Here is a 13,052-nt window from a genome sequence, read left to right on the forward strand (position 1 = left end):
TGGAAACCACAAGGAAAATTGTTATTGAGTGGTTTTAGGAACCTTTTGGTACAATCTGTCTTATGGACAGGAGACAGAAGAGCCAGACCATGACTAGCCAGCTGCACCCACATCTTGGGGCAAGAATCTTGGCTCTAGTCTGAAAGGCTGAAGGCCTAAGCCAACAGCCAAGCCCCGAAATGCCCTCAGCTTGGCTCCAAGCCCAGCCTTTGCAGGTGCTAACTTTGTAGTCTCTCTTCAGCAGAAACAGGACAGGGATAAGGGAAGTTACGCTCCAAACAAATTACCATGAAATAGGCTCAGTTTTGATTACACCCGGTTTGGACAGCACAGTTCCAATCCAGTGAAACTGGAACTAAAGGCTTGCAGCCAGAAGGCAATGCTGTTCCTCCCCTTTCTTGTTACCGCATAGCCCACAGCTACTTCAGTTTCTAGCTGTGGGCAACCCTCACCCAGGCAAGAAATCACTGTTTCTCCTCGTTAGCAAATGCTTTGAGTGCTCAGATTTGAGCCCATTAAACTGTTAACTAGTCACTCTTTTTGGAAAGAGCAAGGCATCACACCTGTTAAGTACGTAGCATCAGCAGAGGACTCATTCCTATAAAATTCAAGCATCAGGCAAAAATAGTTGAAGACAAGAGGAGTTTGGGGTGAAGCTGCATGAGATTGGCCCACCCAACCTAACAGCTGCCAAAAGGGGAGTGCTACCATCCCCTACCCCTCAGAGTCTCACTAGCTCTGCTGCTTGCCAGGCCCTTGTGTGACCCACCTCATCCTGGCATGGAAAAAACCCAACACTAAGGGTTATTTTTCTGAATTTGTTCTCTGAAGGAGCCTTCTGAGAGGCTTGCTCAATGCTGGAGCCACTGCAACAACAAAGCAGCCACCAGGCGCGAGAGTGGCTTAAACTGCTGGAGAAACTCGGGCACAGGAGGCATTGGAAGAGCCGGTATAGATTCCTTTAGGTGGGTGCACGTGGGATATACTTGGTTGCTGCTGTAATTAATTTCATAGATAAGTACCTATGCACAGAAATTAAAGATGCGTACATGAAAGCAAAATTCACTTACAAGTTGCATGTGCTGTGAGGCTATACTTGAAAGTACAGAGGTTCCTCAGATGGTATCTCACCTTAGAAGGGCAGATTTCAAACCTTGTACCAAGTTGCTAATGAGGATACAGGAAATCTCATCCATTTTTTCCACTTGAAGCAAAACATCTCTTCCCACAGAGGGAAATGTTGATGTTTCCCTGTATGATTTAGGCTTAAAGAGGAAGCTGACAGGCAGAAAGTTGTGGCAAAATAGAAAAACTGGCTCCAACACAAACAAGCCTAAGCTTGACAAAATAGGCTGTAGTTTTAACAAGCAGCTTAGGAGAAGACTAAGGCGGAGGCCCTTAATGAAAACTACTGCCTTCTGAGGCCAAAAATTTTAGAGCACCATTTCTCAAGCAGTTCGGATTGGAAATCCTACATAAAAGAAACTTCACAGTTCCCCATACATGTTTTATAAAGCTAAAGTAAAAAATTATGGTAAAAGTGATAAGCCTATAGAATTTACTGTTTCGTGTATGGGTTTGACCGGTTGCCAAGAGAATGGTGCTGCTATATGGAGAGTGGAAGAAATGACATTTTCTTTGCTTTAGATTGTTATAAAATTTTCAGTGCTTTATAAGCCCCAAGATGGTTTTTATAACCCCTTCAGGGGTTGCAACATATTGACTGAGAAATACTGATTTATATAGCAAACTCCACTCTCTTCTCATTGCAGGCAGAAATTACTGCTTTGTATATGTGTATACACACGGTGGCTGAATATAAATAAAAGCCCAACAAATAATGAGATCTGAGGCAAAATCCACCACCTGGAGGTACGTTAACGCAGGCAAAATTTCCCTAAATTTACACTGGTGTAAATTAGAGGAATATTTGGCCCTTAATCTTTTAGGCGAGCTCTGGATTGAGGATTAAAAAGTTTGTACTCTGTTTCACCCTGCAAACACAGCAGATTGCTGGCTGCTTTTATTGGTGGCAGGAATAGGGAAACATTTCCAGTCAACAGTTCTCTCGTTGATTTATTGGCTTTCACTGCATTTGTCTGAAGTGATTTAACTAGGAAGTATCAGTGACTTGGGTCATAGCAAGCCTGCAATGGAAGCGCCACAGCAGGTGTATCTCAGCACCTCAGGAGGAGCAACACTGAAACTCTTTGCCTGTAATGAATAGACAACTGGAGTAAACAGCAGGTCCAGTTTTTATTTTATTTTTGGAAGACCACTAGATTCGTCTGTATTTTGTATAGTCCATTGGGTATAATACGATTCTTACTGAGCGGTGGCTTCCTAAAGTATGTTGAAATCTGGCAGTGGACCATGAAGATCTCACATGCCCTGGGTGACTAAACCTGCGCCTTTGCTCTTGCCCATGGGTCCTGTGCCATCAGGCCGGTGCGTGGCTCACTGGGTGACCCGACTGTGGCCACTGATGACACTGCCTGGGGACAACATGCCATGGTACCTGGTGCTGTGCTCCAGCACGCAGCTGGGAAGGGACAACGCTCCCTTCATCCCGTACCTCAGGAGTGAGGTGGTCACTCGGAACACGGCAACTGCGATTTTAAATCCACAAAAGGCAGGAGAGTTGGTGGTATTCCCAGGAGATGTCTCTTGCCACCCTGTCTGAGGCTTTTCTGGAACGAGGGAGAGCTCTTCAACTCTCGTGTTGGCACCTTCCTACTTTGCATTAAAGAATTAAATGTGAAGCTACAGTGCCATGCTCTTCCATTCCTTCTGCCTGATCAAATGTATTTTTAAGTCATCCCTTGGGAGGGTGGAGACTGCAGTTCCACTCCCTGCTTGCAAGGCAGAATGCTTTTGTATTTGACATTAATCAGCCAGTGAATAAAATACACAAACAGCCCTTAGGCTGGGCACAAAATTTATCTGACAGCCTTGTCCTCAGCATCTCCTCTGCTCCTTTGCATTGCAGTACCTCTGTCGCTTCTTGGAGCTGGGCCTTAACCGTGGCCCCATAGCTCTGCACAGGTAAAAGCAGAACCACTGCCCTAAACTTTCTGACAGTTTTCAATATGCAGATTATAAAACCTTTAGATCACAAACTTTCTCTGACAAGGCACGCACACAGCTCCCAGCTCCTTCAGCCCCCATCTCAGCTGAAGCCGTCTGATACTAATATTAAGAGAAGGCAGTGAGCTGCTTCCAGATTACCTTGGATTTGTGTGGATTTGGGGCTAAGCCCCATCAGCGAAGCTGCTGCTTAAGCTTTTGCACGCAGTGTTTAAGTTTAGGACCCAAGTGACCAGAGCTGGCAAAGTTGTGGTGTTGGTTCAGCTATTTGTGCTCACTTGGACAGCTGTAAAAAGAACAAGCAGCAGAACCGCTCCAGACCTGAAAGAAGGCAGCAAAGCAGACTTGGCAGAGGGAAAAAAGTATGGGCAAGTCGGCTGGCTTGGGGGAGGCAAGTCAGAGCAACGAGCCCGAGGCACAAACAAAGCAAATGGCAGCCTTGAGACTGGCCTCGGCCCTGGCAGGGCAGAGCTGAGCCACCGGCCAAGGCATGGCCGGGTTCCCAAGGCTGAGAGGCGTATGTCGGCAACGGGGGATGATGCGAATGAACACCACTTTTTTTTTGGCTGAAATATGCCTGTTACTCCAAGCTGGGAATGCTACGATAAATACCCTGTTCTAAAATGTGGGCTCTCAGCCGAAGGATGGAAGGTCTCATCTGCAGCTCCTCAGCGCTAGGAAAACACAGTACTGCCATGTCAAACCTAAATTACCTTCCCTTGATGTGGGCAGGATGCAGCGCTTAAACCCCTTTGACGCGCATTTCCTAGAGAAGAATGGCAATTCCCTCGCTGGCCCATCATTTACTGTCTACGTAAAAGCAAAAGGAGATGATTACGAGTGGGGAACTGACCTGCTCTTGCAATATATAGTGTCCTGTCTGCTCAGCCTATAACATTTTGCTATTCAGTTGTAAATAATACTCTAAGGAGGGGAATAAAATGAAAATCGAACTCGGAGAAGCTGGTGTAGAAAAGCAGACACACACACAAAATAAGAGCACAGGTCCAGAGCACCCGGGAATAAGCTTTCTACTTGCGCTTAAAAGCAGAAGGCGGCGTTAGTGGAGCACATCCCACCACCCGCCCCACGGTTTGGAGTAACGCGCGGCTGCAGCCTTTGGGGTCTGCCGGCAGAAAGCCAAATAAATCACTCCTGGCTGGCTGCGTCTGCTTGGCACCTGCCAATATGGTCTGACATGAAGGCTTCCAGCGTTATACCTAAAGGAATTCTCACATTTATATTTCAAAGAGTGCTGGGAGGCTGCACGCATTTCTTTTACATGTACATATTTAAATCTATTCAAATTTGTTCCTCTTATGAATCATCGTATCATCGTGAATCATCGTCGGGACTTATTAGCTTAAACTCTCCTCAGTACACACTTATAAGGAAAAATACAAAATATATATGCCTTGAGTATTCCAGTGGTAGTTGGGCGCCTTGCAGCAAGAAATAGATTTTCTAGCAACAGCCTTATGGGGAGAAGTGGAATTATTCCCATTTTACAGAAGAGTAGTGGAGGTGAAGTGGTCAGTCCATGGCTATTCAGGAAGCCTGTGGAAACGCCCCCAGATCTCTAGTATTTCAACATAATTGCTAACCCACAGGACCAACTTCTAAAACCAGATGGAAAAGCAATGCATAGAGGAAAAAGAACAAAGAAAGGGGTTTGGTTTGGTGCCAATGAAGAGTAAAAGAAGAAAGCCATTAACAAAGCATTTTCCCATGTGATTCAAATTAGGGTGGCCATAATGGCTGAAGACAATTGTGCTTTTATTCTTTTTTCAGTGATATTTTCAAATTTGGGAAAGTTTCTGTTGTTGTTTTGCCATTCAACATAAATAAGTTGAATTTGGTGCCACTACCAGAATGACTCACTGCCCTAAAGAAATTCAGAACGTTCCCAGTAGAGGAAATATATTACTAAATTTTAAATCTGAGCCACATCGGAACAGATTTTTCTGTGCTGGGAAACAACTTCTCTACAGGCTGGAGGACGCGCTCTCCAACAAATGAAAAATGAATTCTGTATTGTAATCCCAATTAAATTCACTGGGATTTTTTTTTCAGGAGTAAGGAATGAGTAAAAACAAATAAGCAAATCCTTTTGGATATGAACCAAAAAGAGGCATAAAACATTAGTTGGGCTTTTAGCCATAAGTTACTGGGAGATCTATGGCCTCAATGAGTTTTTGGTCATGCTCTTCAGGAAATACACAATACAGAGTTTATTCAAGATAACTTAATGATAACAACTCCAGGCATTTTGGTTACTAGCTGTAGGTTTCTTTCTTACTGACACATTCTTCAGTGGAAACCTGGCCTTGGCTTTGCACTCTGCCTCGGCCAGTTGGGTTTTTTTTAAGATTTTAGTTTCTTCAGTTCTTTCAAACTGAAAAAGAAGAAAAGAGATTATAGGGAATATTAAAAAACAAAACAAAACAAAAAAAAACCAAACACAAAAAAACCATCAACAACAACAAAAAAACCCAAAAACCAAAAAAACCCCACCACACAAGATTTTAAAACTTTAAGTTTCTATTCACTGTTTTAGGGCTTCTCTTATCTGAAAATTCACAAAATTCAATTTTTAAAATAAATATTTATAAAACGAGTGCTGGCAAAATGTACTTTCCTGCCAGCTGCAGTGCATGCTTTCTGATTAGCCATTTTTCTGAGACTACCTGGGTGTTTCCATACTCTCCGGTGGCAATACAATAGGAGAGCGGTCAGCTCAGGCTGAATTAGCAGCACATGAAGGCACCTTGCATTTGGTTGAACAGAGTTTTGATCTGTTCTTTTCCATATGCTGAATTATGGGATATATCTGCATATTCTATTTGCAGGAGTAAATCAAAGAGCCTAGAAAGGAGATTTCTTGTGATAAATAATGGGAAGTTGTAAAGGTGGGGCAGTTTGGACTATTTCCTGCATGTTACTGATAGGGAAACAATAAAAAGCTAATATTTTCCCCAGAGATTTACAGATTACGACTCCAGATTTTTCTCTTGTGTTTTTTCCCCCCCATTTAAGTGACTTCTGGGGCTAACAAGTACTTTTTATCCTCTGAGGATAAGGTCTAAAGAGAAACTCTATGTTCAGCCCAAGAATATTCAGTCAATTTAGATGACTGTTTTCTTTCCGAGGCCTGTAGAGGTGAACAGGTTCAGGGGTTTGATTTCAACCTGCTCGGATGAATGAAACAGGCTGCTGCTAAGCCTGTCTCCAGCCAGTAGTAAACATCTAAAGTACAAAGTTAAGAGTCCAGAAGAGAAATGCCTCGGCTTTGATTCCCCAAAGGTTCAAACCGCTGTGTGAAATAATTAGCAGCTGCAGCCTGTAATCACTTGCCATTCAGGCAGGAAGGAAACCCAGCAGCAGGCAGCCAAGGAACAGCGCAAACGGACCTTACTCCTGCCTACCTTCCGTAACCTGCCTTCTCCTTGGTAAAGCACAACAGCTACCCCCAGGAAGCGAGCCGTCCAGCTTTCTGCTGGGACATGCTTCCCTCATCACAAGGCAGCTGGTCCTGACACCATAGCTAAACCTCAGCATCTCAGCTCAGCCTGCCTTTTCCCAAGACAAAGGCTAACATCTGAGTTCGCAAGCTGGAGTAATACTCATAGGAAATCTTTGCTCATTTTGCCAAAGTGATGTAGAAGATGGCAGATTAGTCAGTCTTTGGCTAAAAGCAAAGGTTTCTTGCCTTTCAACTAATTAACATACTTAAGGTCTAGCTTTGAAAACCCTATCGTTCCTTAGCAAGATATTTCATACTTGCCTCCTGCTCTCTATTTTCTTGCTGGCCCTTAATCTCTGATCATGCCAATGATCTTCAGCTTCTGTTGCTTCTGTCATGCTTTTCACAACCTTTCTAGGTCTCTAGGGCTTAACAATGAAACACTCAGCTCTGGTTAAGGCGAAGTTTTATATACATTTTTAATATATATTTCTTTTTTATATATAAAGCATCTACCATAAATATTCTTTGGAAACACATTTGATCCCTTTTTCTATTTTCCCAATTTGTTTCTCCACACACCACCTCCGTTTGGTGTTTGATGCCTCAGTGTCTTGGGTTTGCCCACCTCCTTCTGCATTCCAGCATCAGCTTCTTCCAGGACTGGGATGTCCTCTCTGCCCAGTAGGAGAGTTTTGGTTTAACTTCTTGTACCTATAGTTTACTCCAGACATCCCCCTGAGTCAGTTTGTGCTGCAACAACAGCGAAGACAGGATTAACTAGTGCAAAGCTTTAAGAATTAAGGCATATCCTGATAATTTGAGAGATGATGGGAAAGATCCTTTCCCCTGACCCCTTTTCAGAGCTGGAGATCAGGCTAACAATTTTTAAGTCATAGTTTCTGGAGTTTTTGAAGCTTCAGTTTCTGAAGGTAGAAGTAGAATGAATGGTTCACAGTTCAAACCCATTCTTTCAGAAAGGCGTGGGGTTTGGTTTTAATAATGCCAGGCTAATTTGTGAATTAGTGTCTCAATTTTCTGAGGTACAAGAGCAGACTTCTTTGGAGGACTTGCTGACAGTATGTAACAAAAAGAGAAAAAAGATGAGGACAAACAAATCCAATTCCTTTAGATTTAGTTGCTATTGTGCATTAGGACTAAAAGGTCAACTACCCCCTCTAAGTCTACAGGAAATGTTTCATATATTTTCAGTGCATGATGAATATATATAAAAGCATATATGACATTTAAAAAGTTACGGGTTTTTTTTTAATTAAAAGGCAAAACCCCAGGAGCACTATGGGAGACAGATGCTCTGTTTATTAAACAAAAAAAAAGAAACAAAAAAAGAAACAGTAAGACTGAAGAAACAATTTTTACAACAGAACAAACACCTTTAATCACAAAAGGCATGGAATTGCCTTTTAGTACACACAGCTAGGTAGTCTTTTGAGTAGAAAGAACTCTGTCCTTATTCACTTAGAGGTGTCCAAGAAAGCTCTAGAAGACCAAGCGGTCTCTAGACAAGGACAAGGGGACAGGCGGTAGCTGGCCTAGGGTTAAATAAGCCCAGAATCACACTCCTGGTCAGCATGTTATTCTGGAGGGAGCAGGCAAGAAGGCAACAGCTGCCAAGGAGCAAAACCGTGTTTGCCCCTGCTTCACTCTTACGCAACTGCAGCCAGTGTCCTAAGTGGTTTTCTGTTTTTTTGGCAGAAAGCTTGCGCTGTGCATCAGTAACAGCGAGACCCAGGGAAGACACAGAAGCCTTGCCTCTGGCAAGGGTGGTGTGTACTTGCCCACGCGGTGTCTCTGCCCTCCTTTCACATGGCACTGCTGCTGGGGAGTGAAAACATAAGTTTGTACATTAAGGAGAGGGTGAAAATAATAGTCAAAAACCTTTCTAAGAAGAATGTTTAAGATTCCGCTGTAGCCAAACTTAAATATGCCCTCACTGAAGCTTAAATACGCTACATCTGCTCAGGTCAGTTCTCACAGGGAATGATGCCACAAGGGAAAATACAGGGAAGCAGGGGACAGACAGGATGCTGAACCGCTTCCCAGGCGTCAGCAGGGCCATTCCCATGGGATGTGGGCGTTGCGGACAGATGTAGCCCATGCTCTTGCCCTGTGGTTAGCCTCCACCACAACTTCCCATCTGCTTCATTTATTCCTGGCCCTTTGGGTGGCGGTGCCAGGTCAAGCCCTCGTCGGATGGCTGAGACTCTTCTGCCTTCGCCGGTGCCTCTGCGTCCCCTTCCCCACTGTGCTGGCACAGGCCCCCTCTTGCTCAGGCTTTGGCAAATGGGTCCATCCATGAATCTTAGCATCACTAGGAAAGCCAAGGAAGATGTCAGGCTGTCCCAGGCTGGGAACCTTTCACCATGCCAGAAGTTAGGAGGCTAGACAGTTAGACCAGCCGATGTCTCCCTCCAGAACCAATTAAGCACGCTGAAGTCGTCTTGTGGCTCTGAACAGCTTTGGTGGAGCACGTTTCCCTCGCAAGTCTGGACCTCTGGCTGGTACCCGAGCACCATGAGTGCCCCTTCCTGCACAGAGGGTGTTGCCACTGTGATCCATCTTTCTGTGACTCTGCAGACGGTGACTGGCATTTCCACAGCTATCATAACAGTGCTTGGGGATATATTTCTATTTCCAAGCTGTGTCCACTGTCTGCGTTTTGAAGCCACATGTAAGCTGGTAGGCTCATGGGCTAGCCTCAGAAAACCTCAGCTCTGCACCAAAGTCTCTCTCTCAGGGTCTTCTTTGGGTCAGCACGTTTTTACCTCAAACACACATAGCCCAGCAGACCAGAGATCAAAGCTATTCCTTAACCAAGCAGGGCACAATGAACCCGAGGTTGTCTCACGTCACCTCCTTCTGAAGGGAAAACAAACATCACTTTTTCTTTTTTTGTTCTGGGCAGACAGCTCTGCCTTCCCCACCGTGTTGCAGTGTCACAAGAAGCAACATAAATCAATGCCCAAGCCCGCTCTGTGCCCAACACTGCATAGACTTCTCCTGGCCACATGAGAGTCTTGGTTTTTTTTGAGGTGATCTGTATTTTATTTGCAGCTTTTGTTTTGTTCTAGTCCTGCCTTGCCTACATCCACTTTTGTCAGCTAGAGTTTTGCTGCTTTGTTTTCCAGTTGCACCACTTGGGCCCAGTGGATAAGCTTTTAAGTCAGAAAGCAAGCGCGCCAGAGCAGCAACCCATCTCAGTCTTGCTCTGCCCCATCGGGCTTGACAGCACTTCAGAAATGATTGATGCTGTAGCTCCAGAGCCTTCCCTTCAGATGACAGCACTCAGGAAAGCTGTCAGCGCTCGGGGAGAAAAGATCACCGCAGAAATGCTGGCTCATTTCGGCTTGTCTCCAGAGTTAGTTTCTCAAAGATCATAAATACATGGATTAGGGTTTCTAACTTCATGAGTTCCTGGACAGTTGACACCAAGAGTTGTATTTCTGTAGTAAAATGTGGATGTACCTCCCTCTAGTCATAATGCCTTGAAGGAGCCAATATCTGTAATTCATTTGCTATATTGTGCGGTTCAGAAGCCATGGAGGACCATGTAAAGCATCCACCCAGCTTAAAAATGACTGCAGTTAAATCCCTTCATTGAGGACTCTTCTAATTATGCCCCAGGAGGGAAGGGGCAAAAAGCGAATGAAGCAACAGGAGGTGTACGCATTAGCACTGGCGTTGCGTTATCGGTTCTCGTGCCGCACGGTATCAGAGGAAGCTATTTTTGGCAATTCGCCTGTTATCAAGAAGGTCCAGGAAGTTAATCCAGATGGCAATGAGCTGCATAAAGCAACTTCAACTTTTCTTAGAAACTTCCCACTTGGTTCATACACTAGTCCAAAGGGTGGTGATCTCACACAATGCCTTTATGCCTGCCCCCTGTGATTGGTATTTGTTCAGGCTGAACAATCATTTGTGTTGAAAAAATGACGTATATCAAACCGCTGTTTTTAGTAACTTGTAAGAGAAAGGCCAGGAATTAGGCTCAAAGTAGCTTTGAGACAGCTCAAAGCACCAGCCTCTCATATCCATCCATTTCTTCTAAGAGCACTTCAAATTCCCTTTCCTTCCAGAGGAGCCGTTTCTCACTGTCACTTCTGGCAAGCCCAGTCCTCAGAGGTGCTCTGGGCTCTGCTTTCTTAGGGTGGTTATTTCTCTCACAGAAGAATTCCTGGTAGCTTGCCACAGTTTGTCTCAATAAATCTTCACATACCCAATTTTTATAAGCTTTTTTTCATGTCAAGTGTTGAGCAACCTAATATTACATCATTTGTACTGAGTGTTCACTGTCATCAAGAGCAGAGAGCTGCCTACTGGATAAGATTTCCTTTCAGAGGTGAAACAAAGACATTTTTACTAAGCCTGAGTGTTTCAGTCAAACACTGTGAGTCTGACCCCAGCCTTTCACACACATGTAGAACCCGTGTCAGGCAGCCACCAAGCACCGCAGAGCTCCCTCACCTTTCAGAAGTGCTTTGTTCACACTAGCAGAGCAACGCAGGATGATTGCATTCCAGTTCAGCAGCATTGAGAGTCCAGTTGGCGTAGGAATAAGTAGTTACCTGAGGATCAAAGGCAGAGAATCGGAGCTTAGCATCCATACACTGTATTCAAAATGAACGGAACATGTGAGGACAAAACATTGCAGGTCTCTCTTTGTAATCGTTAGGATTGACTCATTCTGAAATGCTATTATTAAACAGATTCAAGGGGAATTACATCTCTGGTAATAACCATAATACTTTCAAGACTAGATTTTCGAGTTATCTGTTTGCATATGTGCCTGCACAAATTGTGCATGCCACATCTCTTGGCATTAGCATAGCGACTATGCACACAAAAGTGGCATCTGTGCACACACATGGCCAGCTAGACATCAGCCTGGACTTGGACCGAACACCCAGGTTGGACACACAGATCCCTCAGAGCAGTTGGTTCCTACTTTTATTAAGCTACTGTCAAAACAGTGCCGATAATAGAGCAACAGAAGCTAAAAGCCAATTCCAAGTGATGTAGACAAACCGGAGCTCACACATCGCTCAAGCAGTGCCAGCAGCTCCTTCGATTTTGCATCCATCTTTCCTAAACACACTGCATTCAGCAATTCACACCTCAGGTGTGATCCCACCTCAGGTTAAAACATTTCTTCTTTTGTACAACCCTCTTGCCAAGTACCCTTTTATATTTTATTACCAACGCCTATTATTTGTATTAAGTTACTTCCCTTTGTATGACTGGCAACCTCCCAGCTGCCTCTGAAACCAGCAGCGATGAAGTGGGGGAAATAAAAGCAGCAGATGCTCTTCCTTCAGTTCCCACCACCCACACTGCAATGCAGCACTTGGGACTCCTTCTCCAGACCTCTGTCCTCTCTCCATCCCTTGATTTCTGGAGCTAGGGAGGGGGAGAACTGCCACTGATGGCAAGTGGGATGGTGATAAAATGTCTTTTCCCTCTTACCTCTTTTATAATAATCTCTGTCAGAATGTTCCAAAAAAAAACCCCCCACAAAACAACCAAACAAAAAAAGCCAACCACAAACCCAACCACGCAAATTCCCTTGTCCTCAGGCTCTTCACATTTTGCCTCTTGGTACCCATTTAACATAGACTCCCTCAACACTGGCAATTATCACGAATTTTGCCATATCTAACTGGAAATCTCTAAGCAGTCATTTCAATATCGGGCACTGTAAGATACATCATGACAGCACCATCTCTATTCACACTTCTCCAATATGCCCTTGATAAATCATCTAGTATATTTTCAACTCCTTTTCTGGATTGGCATTCAAACCTTCACTTGGTATTTCTGGAGTGTTAACAGCTGTCTCCCTATTCCTGGTGAATACTTAGCGAAGGTTCTTGAAAATAATCTCAGACACCTAGGGATCTGTTCCTAGGGGGCTGCTCAAGTTTTCCATAGATGCGCTAGTGGGGACCATTAGGAGCACTACTGTTGCAGTTACCCCTTGTGACATTGGTATCTCGGTTTGCTAAACGCTGCTTGAGATTAGAGATACACTTATAAAAGACAATGCAGAGGTGGGGTGGGAGATAAGTTGCAACATAAAAAGAGCAGATGAGGAACTGGGGCACACTTGGCTTTCAACCAAATATGCAGTGCATGCTCCATACAAACATACGAGAGAACAAGGAGGTGGCACATGAAAGCCCTTAAATCTGTCAAAGGAGAAAAGAATAACAGTTCTGGATTATTAACAATGACCCGCCTCACAATTCAGCCAAAAAAAAAAAATCCAGTGGCTAAAGATTTAGCTAGTTCTCCGGGGACTTTGGTTCAGTCCCTGACCTGCCAACAAACTCTCAGTGCAGCCTTTAGAAAAATCACTTTGTTTTGATCTACCTCCCTGTCTGTAAAATGGGAACAGTGGCATTTCTCCACTGCGGTGCCAGACGGCAGAATTTTGTGGAGTGGAGGTGTTCGGATGCCACAGAGTCTACTACTGCTCCTCAAA

At 44.3% G+C, this 13,052-nt stretch overlaps 1 long non-coding RNA gene across 5 annotated transcripts in view; it reads right to left on the bottom strand.

Annotated features, from left to right (window-relative positions):
• Positions 1-5,350: 5,350 nt before the first annotated feature.
• Positions 5,351-13,052, bottom strand: part of LOC128911906 (uncharacterized) — a 29,388-nt gene continuing 21,686 nt past the window's right edge. For all 5 annotated transcript variants that reach the window (XR_008467230.1, XR_008467227.1, XR_008467226.1 and 2 more), the window contains 3 exons: positions 11,036-11,136; positions 7,179-7,303; positions 5,351-5,482 (listed from right to left, as the gene is read on the bottom strand). This is a non-coding gene — a long non-coding RNA (uncharacterized LOC128911906). The remainder of the gene's footprint in view (positions 5,483-7,178; positions 7,304-11,035; positions 11,137-13,052) is intronic.

Source organism: Rissa tridactyla, chromosome 6 (assembly GCF_028500815.1).
Source record: "Rissa tridactyla isolate bRisTri1 chromosome 6, bRisTri1.patW.cur.20221130, whole genome shotgun sequence".
Classification (NCBI taxonomy): Eukaryota; Metazoa; Chordata; class Aves; order Charadriiformes; family Laridae; genus Rissa; species Rissa tridactyla.